This window comes from Cryptomeria japonica, chromosome 5 (genome assembly GCF_030272615.1).
Source record: "Cryptomeria japonica chromosome 5, Sugi_1.0, whole genome shotgun sequence".
Taxonomy (NCBI): domain Eukaryota; kingdom Viridiplantae; phylum Streptophyta; class Pinopsida; order Cupressales; family Cupressaceae; genus Cryptomeria; species Cryptomeria japonica.
Window position 1 is genome coordinate 30,855,613 of NC_081409.1, and position 13,388 is coordinate 30,869,000.

The 13,388-nt window shown below is 34.3% G+C and overlaps 1 protein-coding gene across 1 annotated transcript in view; it reads left to right on the plus strand.

Annotated features, from left to right (window-relative positions):
• The window catches only part of LOC131057430 (small acidic protein 1), an 82,381-nt gene extending 69,312 nt beyond the window's left edge, over window positions 1–13,069 (plus strand). Inside the window, exon 2 of the mRNA XM_057991615.2 lies at window positions 12,932–13,069. The gene's annotated coding sequence lies outside the window, so the exon portion shown is untranslated. The remainder of the gene's footprint in view (window positions 1–12,931) is intronic.
• Window positions 13,070–13,388: the final 319 nt, after the last annotated feature.

The following is a 13,388-nucleotide window of genomic DNA, read 5'->3' on the forward strand; positions in this document are numbered from 1 at the left end:
AATTTTCATGAAAATTTGTCAATATATGTCAAATCATATCGTGAAACATGATTCAAAAGAGTTTCATTATGACTCTGGTGTTGTGTAAGATTGCTTGATTTAAACATAATAGACTTGAACATTGTGTATGTTCTCAATCATATTTGTTGAGTGATTGGATGTGTTTGTCCCCAATCATAATTGTCATGAGTAGAAGTGTGTGTCTATGTTCATAACTTTGATATTGGGTAGATGTGTCTGTCCCTATCCTTTCATAAGGTTTAGAAGCATAGTGAGTTGAGTTCCATTGTTGTTTATATTGAGTAGATGTGTATGTCCTTATGTTTTGATACACTAATGAATATAGCTATCAACTATTGTGTAATGTCCCCATAATTTTTTTCAATTAATTTCTAGTTACAACACAACAAGAACTCGTTAAGGTTAGGAAATGAAAAGACAATAATGTTGGAATTGTAACCCTTCCACTTTTTGATCATCAAGAGCTCAATCTGGGAGGGTGAGAGCATAAAGTGTTGAGGATCGTTAGATGCAAGAAATTGAAATTGATTACAATGCTTGGGTGGCAAGCCAACCCCTTCCACTTTTGACCGGGATAATGAGAATACTAAAAGATCACTTGGCGGTAAACTAGCCAAGGAGAAGCCAAGAAACTGAAGTAGCAATCACTCAACCGCTTATCTAGTGGGGGGATTATAAATGAAATTACAAATCAACTCTACCGCTTATGCAGTGGGAGAATAGTATTACAATATTCAAAGTAGGCGGCAAAGCCAACCTCTTCCACTTATGTAGTGGGACTAAGAGCAATAATCCAATTAGATAGTTGTTAGTACTACTAACCAGCTTTACAATGCACAATATGGATTGCAAATTAAGAGAAATCACTATCCCAAAGATAGGCGGCAAAGCCAGCCTCTTCCACTTTACAGTGGGTTTAAGAAAGATCAATAGAAATTGCTATTTGTCACGAACCGTATTCTTGATAATGTGTATTTAAGAGATGTAATGTAGGTTTTTATGTATGCATTGAAATTGAAACAGATTTGAGCATTCATTTTTATGATAATTCAGTTGTGAGGAAATGATGTGTGCATTTTATTCATGCAATTTATATGTAATTCGATATCTAGTATTATCTTAATTGAGGATTGCCAATGCTGATGAATTATCAAGTGCAAGTGATGCAATAACATGTGAACGAAGTTGAAGGCGAGAACATGACTCAGGTAGAGTTGTTTTTAACTAATGACTTCGATAGACTAGGGAATCTCACACACCACAATAGGAAATTGTTTGTGCAGATATGACTTTTCTAAAGCATTACTGTTTGAATTGTGACTTTGTCGATGCTTATTTTAAATTGAAATAATTTGAGTAAAAATTAGTCATTATATTTGAAAATGTTCAATAGTTGTAAATTAGGGTTGATTAGTTAATGAGTTAACATTTTTATTAAATCTGATTTGGAATGCGAACTATATGTTGACATGAATTCAATGGTATGAAGTTGATTATTTTGATTCGTTGAGAAATAAGTTTTATGGTCTTGTCGATTAGGTAATTCTATAAATTTCATACGCATATAAATTTGATGATTATTTATAAAAATAATTTGGAAAAGAGTTAGGGATTTAATGACTTAACGTACCTTATATAGAATGATTTATTGTTTTTTGTATAAGAAAATGTAATTTTATTAATGATTGCTTTGTTTATATTGATACAAGTTTATATGCATGGTAGTTAGATAACTACGATTCCATCAGACATACGAACATATATATGTATATTTAGAGGTGAATATTTGAATTAAGCTTATGCGATTATTATCTTATTATACAAACATGATTATTTATAATAATGTATTTATGAATATACATATATAAATTAGGATTATATATTTGATTTCTAAAAAAAATAGACTTTCTTTAATATAATAATGAACAATATATATAATATAGTTGTTTATTATATATATATATATATATATATATATATATATATATATATATATATATATATATATATATATATATATATATATATATATATATATATATGTATGTATGGAAGGTGGTGGGTTTTTGAATAAGACATAGGTTAGCGACTATGTCGCCATGTTAGTTAGGGAGTCGATAAGATGCCGACTAGGCACGTAGACTAACGGTTAACGCAGACATCGACATGACTAATCAAGCATGGACTTGGCGACAAAGGCGATAATCTCGCATATAACAAACACTTAAGTGTTTGAAGTTGTATGCAACATTGTCGATTTCCTCCCCACCGAGCAAACCGTCATCCACGTGATAGCAGACACTCCTCACTCTTGGCTAGTGGCTGGCTTAAACCGACATATGACTCCATCCTCTAATGGTGACTAAAGTCGACAAATAGTTTTCCACGGTGATAACTTGGAAGTAGTCCGCAAATATTTGACATATAACCACAGAGGGAAGAATTAATAGGCACGTGGTGCCATGAAATTAGAGATGCCAATGATAGGAAGCTGCAACTCCTCGATGCATGGTCGACCAAACTGTAGAAGATATAATTAAAATTGCCATCTCTCCAAGACGTGTAGATTGGAGATAAGGTTAAACTGATAGCATAATAAAGAGTTGAGAGAGTTAAGTTGAAGACTCATTGTAATGCAGAAGAAGACTTCAACTTAATAACCTTTACCAAGCCTTAGATTTAGGAGATAGCATGGGGGAATTGAGAATAAATAGAGACATAGGATAGAGAGATGAACACACACACGAAACCTAGGAAAGACACACAGAGAGAGGAAGAAAAGAGATAGAAATAGCAGAGCAAATAGGAAGAAATTAAGATAGTATTGCAGAGAGAGAGAGAGCTGTTTTAGAACAAAATTAGAAGAAGGATAAGAGATCAGTGATAGTTTTTCGAGCAATCAAGGAAGATGTAGATCCATTTAGAGGAAGCACGTCAGAGATTTTTCCAACCAGTTTCAAGTGTAAAGAGGTTAGATCTTCTTTATTTTTGGTTATAATTGCATTAAGGAAGTTAGAAAATTAAAGCTTTATATATAGTATAAGATTTCTTTTATGATTTCCATCTGTTATTTGAATATGTGTTATTATTCTTTGAAAAGATGAAGAAGGAAATCATTAGGAGAAATATATGTTGAAATAATTAAAGAATGTGTTCTCATACTTTATTCCTTATACGAAATAAAATCACACTTGTGTTACACCTTCTTTTACCTTGTATCTATTAAAAAATTGTTGATGAAATTATATTGCTTATGAATTTATATTGCTTTTAAATTTTGAAAGATTGTATTCAATTAGGTGAAATAGAAGAAATAGTGTTTATTTGACGAAAGTAATAGGGAAGATGTTATTTCAAATAATCAAAAGATTGTATTCTTAAATGTATTCTTGTTTGTGGGAACCAAGCTATGGATAGGCTTGTGTATAGAAAGTTACCTTCCGGGACGGGTGTCGAATGTGGAATCTTAGAGAGAGTGGTTGCTTTTTCCGACTATTTATTTTTGCTATGCATGGCATTATACTCGGCCAAGTAATTATTTGAATTATCCATAGAAATAGATGGAATTCTTTATTTTATGCTCTCTACCATATTTTTGATTGATAATGAATGCTTGTTTCTTAAAAGATTTAGAAAAATGAAAATGCTTGTATCATCTAGGCATGCACCAGATTCCCTCTTGCCTTTCAAATTCTTTGGTTAAAACAATTCGTGCAGCGTCGGGTATTCTTGATTGACCAAGAATTCTGGGGAAGCGTAAGCTTCAAGGTTGGGTGGAAAAAATGCTTGAATCTTGTTCTCGTCTTCGTTCAAAGGACTGAAAGGAAGCGACTCAGAATGGAGATTGACGGATGTATCTCACCCTCTTTCTATTTGTATATTATCTAAGGCAATATGAAAGCCTAAGTAGGGAATAGGGATATATATATATATATATATATATATATATATATATATATATATATATATATATATATATATATATATATATATATATATATATATATATATATATATAGAAAGAGAGAGAGAGAGAGAGAGAGAGAGAGAGAGAGAGAGAGAGAGAGAGAGAGATTTGTATATTTCATTTTACATGAAAATTGTATATGTATGAATGTTTTATCAACTTATGGATATTTCCTTATATTATGTATGTAATAGACTTCTTAATTGACCTATGAGTTTATTTATGAATAAGGAACAGATTATGTCTTATAGATTAATTTACCTCTTTACATTTTGGTATCAGAGCCTAGGTTTTATAACACTAGGAGCTATGAGTCACTTCGCAAGTTGAATTTGGAGATTAATAGTTTTGTGTTGAAACTTATAGAGATGGTCCGTACTAAGCAGACAACTCGTAAGTCAGTAGCTGGGTATGCTCACTATCTGAGGGTCAAGAAGGATCCTATATCTTCTGTCATGCCTGTTTTGGAGAACCATCCAAGTGGAGGATGGATTAGTGAAGAGGAAAATGTTCCTTCTGAAGTGAAACCAGTTTTTGAAGAAAAAGAAAGTGTTGAGATAGTAATAGGCCCTACTAAATCCCTTACTGAAAATACTATTCCTATAGAGGAAGAAGATCCTGAGTTAGAATACTCTCCAATTAGGCCAATTGTGATAAGCTCCGATGAGTCCGAGGAATATATCCCACTGAGTGATAATGAATCTGAGGGTTATGGCCCCCCTAAGTTCTAGTGAGTCCGAAGGATATACTCCCATGACTCCTCTAGAAGAGTGATATATTATGTAATAACACTTTTATTATCAATAAGTAAAGATGTCCTTCTTTCTATAATAAATTTGAGTTAAATGTTATGTTTTTGGATGATTCCTATGATGATAAATATGTATTTTGACCTTAGCTTATATTATAAACTTGAATGAAATAGATTTGTAAATTATCTAACTATGCCTTATTATAGTTCTATATTGTTTCCTTCTAGTAGTAATATGGGTATAAATCTCTATACTTATATTGTAAGGATAGATTTTAGGGAGCATTGAATTGATAGAAGTTATGGAAATCATAACCTTGCTAAATATTCTTCTTTTCGCCAAGAAATATCAACATTTCCCTGATGCAGAAATTGTTGAATAACAATGGCCTCAAGAACCACAAGAGCTGGGCCTAGTAATGGGAATGAAAGGTTGGACCAAATCCTTGATTTACTGAACCAACATAGTGCCAAAATGAATGAACTCGAATAGGAGGTTCGAAGGGTTGGAGAAGTCCGACAGGAAGCTCCAAGGGTTGAAGAGCAGCCAGATAACCAAGCAAGGATTGAAGAAGAGCTGACAAAGGATTTGAAAAGAATAGCCCCATCGAAGTTTGATGGAAAAACTATTAGTGATGGTGTAGAGGCATGGGTGATAGAAATGGAAAAATATTTTGGTCTCCGCAACATGTCCGATGAAATCAAGGCAGTTTGAGTTGCTTATCAGCTGTCTGGCAAAGCTGCTACTTGGTGGGATAATGAAAAGTCCGAAAGAAAATTACAACTAAGAGATATCACTTGGGAATTGTTCTTGCAATCCTTTAGGAAGAGGTGGCTTCCTTAGTTATTCTTCGATAAGAAGATGATTGAATTTCAGAACCTAACTCAAGGTGGCATGTCTGTAACTCAGTACTGGGAGAACTTTACCAACCTCCTTAAGTATGTTCCACAATATCATATGGATGAGTGATTCCGCATCCGAAAATTCATTTTGGGTTTGAGAACCCATAGAGGAGCAAAAGTGGATATTCATAATCCACTGACTATGGAGGAGGTATTTGAGAAAGCGACCAAGCAAGAGCAAAAGTTGCAGCAGTTGGGGAACTTCCGTAAAAATGTGAATAACCGACTGAATTTTGGGAATAGGAACTTCCAAAGGAACAACAATGGCAACAATCGGCAGATAAGAAATCTTAAGAGGGGACCCAACACTCAGGAAAGAGGAAGAGTGAATCAGGATGGAAACAAGAGAGCAAACAATAACACCAATGCCCGACAGAATATGGATAGAGTAAGGTCAGTTGGCCATTCTGGACCTAGGGATGGGTGTTACAATTGTGGAGGGAGTCATTACGCCTCAAATTGTCCACAACGCACCCCTGCACAAAGAGGAGCAAATCAACAAGGAGCCCCTCAACATCAGATTCACACTGTAGTCGACAACTGTCAAGCTGATTTCCAAGCCTCACCTATTCAGATGACGGGTAAGCTTCTTGGACAATCAGTTTCTATTTTAATAGATACAGGAGCTACTGAATGCTTTATTGATCCTAAAGTAGTTTCTAGAATATCTGTTAGACTTGGTTATATTTCAAATGGATGGATGGTTCAATATGGAAATCGAGCAGAACAAAGGGTAGATACTTGTCTATTTTACAGTGAATTAGAACTGTCCAGTTTCCAAACCCAGGTTAACCTTTATGTTGCACCAGTAGGATCATATGATGTGATCTTAGGTATCAACTGGTTGACTGAGCATAAAGCCATAGTGAACTGTGAAGATAAGATCATTAGTTGCATTGATGATTTTGGGAATTCCGTTGAAATTTTTGGGTTTGAAAATCCTCTTGAATTGAGGTACATTTTGGCAATGCAACTCAAGAAGGCCCAAAGAAAAGGATGTTCCATCATTGCTGTCATGGTGAATGATTTGAATAATGTTGAGAAAAGTCCTAAGGATTATCCTATCCTTGCAGAGTTCCTAGATGTCTTTCCAGAAGATCTTACCAAGTTACCACCTAAGAGAGAGTTTGATTTTTCTATAGAACTCTTACCTGGAACGAAGCCACAATCTAAGGCTCCATATAGAATGACAACAACAAAACTGTATGAGCTTAAGGCTCAATTGCAAGAGTTGCTTAGGCAAGGTTTTATTAGACCAAGTGTATCCCCGTGGGGTGCACCGGTGATCTTCGTAAAGAAGAAAGATGGTACTTTGAGGTTATGCATTGATTATAGGATGTTGAACAAAGTAACTATCAAAAATAGATATCCTCTACCAAGGATAGATGAATTATTTGATCAAATGAAAGGTGCATCAGTATTCTCCAAGATTGATCTTCGATCAGGATATCACCAGTTAAGGATTAAGGATGAAGACATTCCTAAGACTGCATTCCGAACACGGTATGGGCACTATGAATTCACAGTCGTACCATTTGGTTTGACTAATGCCCCAGCAGCATTCATGAACCTCATGAACAATATTTTTAGAGAATACTTGGATGATTTTGTTTTAATCTTCATTGATGACATTTTGATCTATTCTAAGAATGAAGAACATAAGAAGCACCTGAGGATAGTTTTGCAACGGTTGAGAGATTGTAAGCTTTATGGGAAATTCTCTAAGTGTGCCTTCTTTCAAGAAAAGGTGCATTACTTAGGTCATGTCATAACCGCTGAAGGAATTTCAGTTGATCCTGCAAAGATAGAAGCAATAGTAGATTGGCCAACACCTCAGAATGTTTCAGAAGTTTGGAGTTTTATGGGACTTGCAGGATATTATAGAAAATATGTGCAAGGGTTTTCCACGATAGCAACACCAATTAATTCACTTCAGAAAAAGGAAAAAAGGTTTGAATGGATTGAGAAGTGTGAGGAATCATTTCAACTTTTGAAGTAGAAATTGACAACAACACCAGTATTAACTATACCAGATCCCAATGGACATTTTGTAGTAATTACAGATGCCTCGGGTGAAGGTGTGGGAGCAGTGTTGATGCATGAAGGAAAGGTGGTTGCATTTGAATCACGGAAGTTGAAACAATATGAGATGAATTATGCACCGCATGATTTAGAACTTCTAGTGATTGTACATGCATTACAAATGTGGAGGCATTACCTTTTGGGGAAGCCTTTTGAGCTAAAAACATATAATTTAGGATTGAAGTATATCTTTACACAACCTAATCTTAATGCAAGACAGAGAAGGTGGCTTGAATTTCTAAGTGAGTATGACTTTGGTATTGAATATATCAAAGGGAAGGAAAATAAAGTAGCTGATGCTCTCAGCAGTAGAAGAAGACCCTTATTTGCTATGGTTACAACAAAGACAAACTTGAAACAACAAGTGTTGCAGAACCTTCCAGAAGATGAACATTACCTGAGACTTAAACAAGCCTTGGAAAGAGATTCTTCAGATCATCGTTATGATGGATATGAGATAGAACTTGAAGGTATTTTGAGGTACCAAGGAAGGATGTACATACCTGAAGGGGGAGAGTTGAGGAAGTTAATATTGCATGAGATGCACAATACACCTTATTCAGGACACCCTGGAATAACAAAGATGGTAGCTGATATGAAATCTTTGTATTTCTAGCCTAAACTCAGAAAAGAAGTGGTTGAGTATGTAGCACAATGTTTGGAATGCCAAAGAGTGAAAGCTGAACATGTTCATCCAGCAGGACTTCTATTCCAACATGTTATACCAGAATACAAGTGGCAGGTAATCAGTATGGATTTTATTCAATGAGCAAGAATAAACATGACACTATCTTAGTAGTGGTGGATAAGTTGACTAAAGTTGCACATTTCATACCTGGGAATCTCAAGGATGGATCATTTGTTCTTGCCAAGGAATTTGTGCAAGAAATTTTTCGGTTATATGGTGTTCCACAAACCATAATATCTGATAGGGATACCAGGATGACTTCCAGATTTTGGACAACATTGAATGCAACATTGGGAACAAGACTAAATTTTAGCTCAACATATCATCCTCAGATTGACGACCAAACAAAAAGGGTTAATCAGGTAGTGGAAGATCTTTTGCGGATGTATTGCATGGATCAACAATACAAATGGGAGGAGTACTTGCCTTTAGTTGAATTTGCTTATAACAACTCCTTTCATGCATTGTTAGGGATGGCGCCTTTTGAAGCACTCTATGGGCGAAAGTGTTGCACACCTATCAATTGGGATAGACTAGAAGATAAGATCATTATTGGTCCTGATTTACTTAAGGAAATGGATGAGCAAATGGTGCTGATAAAGAGTAGGTTGAAGGAAACAACTGACCGACATAAGAGTTATGCAGATCGGAATAGGACTTACAGACAATTTGTTGAAGGAGATAAAGTCTTTTTGAGAGTCAAACCTCATAAGAGCTCTATCTCATTTGAAAAATCATTAAAATTGGCACCAAGATATGTGGGACCCTTTGATGTACTGGAGGTTATCAATCTAGTTGCTTATAGATTAGTTTTACCCCCTGCTCTGGGTCAAATCCACAATGTATTTCATGTTTCTTTATTGAAACCTTATCATGTTGATGCATCTCATATTCTTGATTGACAAGCTTTACAGGTACGGGATCCAGGGGTGGTGCTAGTGGAGCCTATCCAAATCCTAGATCAGCGTAGCGTGAAGCTACGTAGTAGAGATTTCACTCAGTATAAGGTCCAATGGGACCAATATTTTGAGGATAGTGCTACATGGGAGGATGCTGAGATGATTGACTGCCATTTTCCTCATTTGCTTTCTTAGGAAATAATTGCTTATTATTTGGGATATCTTTGAAACAATGATTTTAATTATATGATGTAAACTTGGATAGCATGTGTGCTATTGTTATTATTTGAAATTTGATGTATGGTTGACATTTTTATGAGATATAATTGTTATGTGATTATTAATGAGTAGTAAGATATCAAGACGATGTCTTTTCCAAGAGGGGAAGGATGTCATGAACTGTATTCTTGATAATGTGTATTTAAGAGATGTGATGTAGGTTTTTATGTATGCATTGAAATTGAAACAGATTTGAGTATTCATTTTTATGATAATTCAGTTGTGAGGAAATGATGTAAGCATTTTATTCATGCAATTTATAGGTAATTCGATATCTAGTATTATCTTAATTGGGGATTGTCAATGTTGATGAATTATTGAGTGCAAGTGATGGAGGAATAGGTGAACGAAGTTGAAGGCGAGAACATGACTCAAGTAGAGTTGTTTTTAACTAATGACTTCGGTAGACTAGGCGAATCTCACACACCACAATAGGAAATTGTTTGTGCAAATATGACTTTGTTAAAACATTATTGTTTGAATTGTGACTTTGTCGATGCTTATTTTAAGTTGAAATAATTTGAGTAAAAATTAGTCATTATATTTGAAAATGTTCAATAGTTGTAAATTAGGGTTGATTAGTAAGAGAGTTAACATTTTTATTAAATCTGATTTGGAATGCGAACTATATGTCGACATGAATTCAATGGTATGAAGTTGATTATTTTGATTCGTTGAGAAATAAGTTTTATGATCTCGTCGATTAGGTAATTGAATAAATTTCATACGCATATAAATTTGATGATTATTTATAAGTTAAATAATTTGGAAAGAGTTAGGGATTTAACGACTTAACGTACCTTATATAGAATGATTTATTGTCTTTTGTATAAGAAAATGTAATTTTATTAATGATAGCTTTGTTTATATTGATACAAGTTTATATGCATGGTAGTTAGATAACTAGGATTCCATCGAACATACGTATATATATATGTATATTTAGAGGTGAATATTTGAATTAAGCTTATGTGATTATTATCTTATTATACAAACATGATTATTCATAATAATGTATTTATTAATATACATATATAAATTAGGATTATATATTTGATTTCTAAAAAAAATAGACTTTCTTTAATATAATAATGAACAATATATATAATATAGTTGTTTATTATATATATATATATATATATATATATATGCAAGGTGGTGGGTTTTTAAATAAGACATAGGTTAGCGACTATGTCGCCATGTTAGTTAGGGAGTCGATAAGATGGCCGACTAGGCACGTAGACTAACGGTTAATGCAGACATCGACGTGGATAATAAAGCATGGACTTGGCGACAAAGGCGATAATCTCACATATAACAAACACTTAAGTGTTTGAAGTTGTATGCAACGTTGCCGATTTCCTTGCCACCGAGCAAACCATCATCCATGTAATAGTAGACACTCCTCACTCTTGGCTAGTGGTTGGCTTAAACCCGCAGATTACTCCATCCTCTAACGGTGATAACTTGGAAGTAGTCCACAAATCTTTGACATATAACCGCAGAGGGAAGAATTAACAGGCACGTGGTGCCATGAAATTAGAGATGCCAATGATAGGAAGCTTCAACTATTCGATGCATGGTCGACCAAACTACAGAAGATATAATTAAAATTGCCATCTGTCCAAGAAGTGTAGACTGGAGATAAGGATAAACTGATAGCATAATAAAGACTTGAGAGAGTTAAGTTGAAGACTCATCGTAATGCAAAAGAAGACTTCAACTTAATAACCCTTACCGAGCCTCAAATTTAGGAGATAGCATGGGGGAATTTAGACTAAATAGAGACATAGGATAGAGAGATGAACACACACACGAGACCCAGGAAAGACACACAAAGAGAGGAAGAAAAGAGATAGAAATAGCAGAGCAAATAGGAAGAAATTAAGATAGTATTGCAGAGAGAGAGAGAGAGAGAGAGAGAGAGAGAGAGAGAGAGAGAGAGAGAGTTTTCCACGATGATAACTTGGAAGTAGTCCACAAATCTTTGACATATAACCACAGAGGGAAGAATTAATAGGCACGTGGTGCCATGAAATTAGAGATGCCAACGATAGGAAGCTGCAACTCCTCGATGCATGGTCGACCAAACTGCAGAAGATATAATTAAAATTGCCATCTCTCCAAGATGTGTAGACTGGAGATAAGGATAAACCGATAGCATAATAAAGACTTGAGAGAGTTAAGTTGAAGACTCATCGTAATGCAAAAGAAGACTTCAACTTAATAACCCTTACCGAGCCTCAGATTTAGGAGATAGCATGGGGGAATTTAGAATAAATAGATATATAGGATAGAGAGATGAACACACACACGAGACCCAGGAAAGACACACAAAGAGAGGAAGAAAAGAGATAGAAATAGCAGAGCAAATAGGAAGAAATTATGTTAGTATTGCAAAGAGAGAGAGAGAGAGAGAGAGAGAGAGAGAGAGAGAGAGAGAGAGAGAGAGAGAGAGAGAGAGAGAGAGCCATTTTAGAACAAAATTAGAAGGATAAGAGATCGGTGATAGTTTTTCGAGCAATCAAGGAAGACGTAGATCCATTTAGAGGAAGCATGTCAGAGATTTTTCCAACCAGTTTCAAGCGTAAAGATGTTAGAATCTTCTTTATTTTTGGTTATAATTGCATTAAGGAAGTTAGAAAATTAAAGCTTTATATATAGTATAAGATTTCTTTTATGATTTCCATATGTTATTTGAATGTGTAATTATTCTTTGAAAAGATGAAGAAGGAAATCATTAGGAGAAATATATGTTGAAATAATTAAAGAATGTGTTCTCATACTTTATTCTTTATATGAAAGAAAATCACACTTGTGTTACACCTTCTTTTACCTTGTATCTATTCGAAATTTGTTGATGAAATTATATGGCTTTTAAATTTATATTGCTTTTAAATTTTGAAAGATTGTATTCAATTAGGTGAAAGAGAAAAAAGAGTGTTTATTTGACAAAAGTAATAGGGAAGATATTATTTCAAATAGTCAAAAGATTGTATTCTTAAATGTATTCTTGTTTGTGGGAACCAAGCTATGGATAGGCTTGTGTATAGAAAGTTACCTTCCGGAACGGGTGCCGAATATGGAATCTTAGAGAGAATGGTTGCTTTTTCCAACTATTTATTTTTGCTATGCATGGCATTTTACTCTACCGAGTAATTATTTGAATTATCCATAGAAATAGATGGAATTCTTTATTTTATGCTCTCTACCATATCCTTGATTGATAATGAATGCTTGTTTCTTAAAAGATTTAGAAAAATGAAAATGCTTGTATCATCTAGGCATGCACCAGATTCCCTCTTGTCTTTCGAATTCTTTGGTTAAAACAATTCGTGCAGGTTCGGGTATTCTTGATTGACCAAGAATTTTGGGGAAGCGTAAGCTTCAAGGTTGGGTGGAAAAAGCGCCTGAATCTTGTTCTCATCTTCGTTCAAAGGACTGAAAGGAAGCGACTCAGAATGAAGATTGACGGATGTATCTCACCTTCTTTCTATTTGTATATTACCTAAGGCAATATGAAAGCCTAAGTAGGGAATAAGGACATATATATATCGAGAAATTTGTATCTTTCATTTTACATGAAAATTGTATATCTATGAATGTTTTATCAACTTGTGGATATTTCCTTATATCATGTATGCAATAGACTTCTTAATTGACCTATGAGTTTATTTATGAATAAAGAGTAGATTATGTCTTATAGATTAATTTACGTCTGTACACTATTAGTACTACTACCAACATTACAATATGAATCATAGAAGATAAGAATGAAGAACCAACAACTGCAAACAA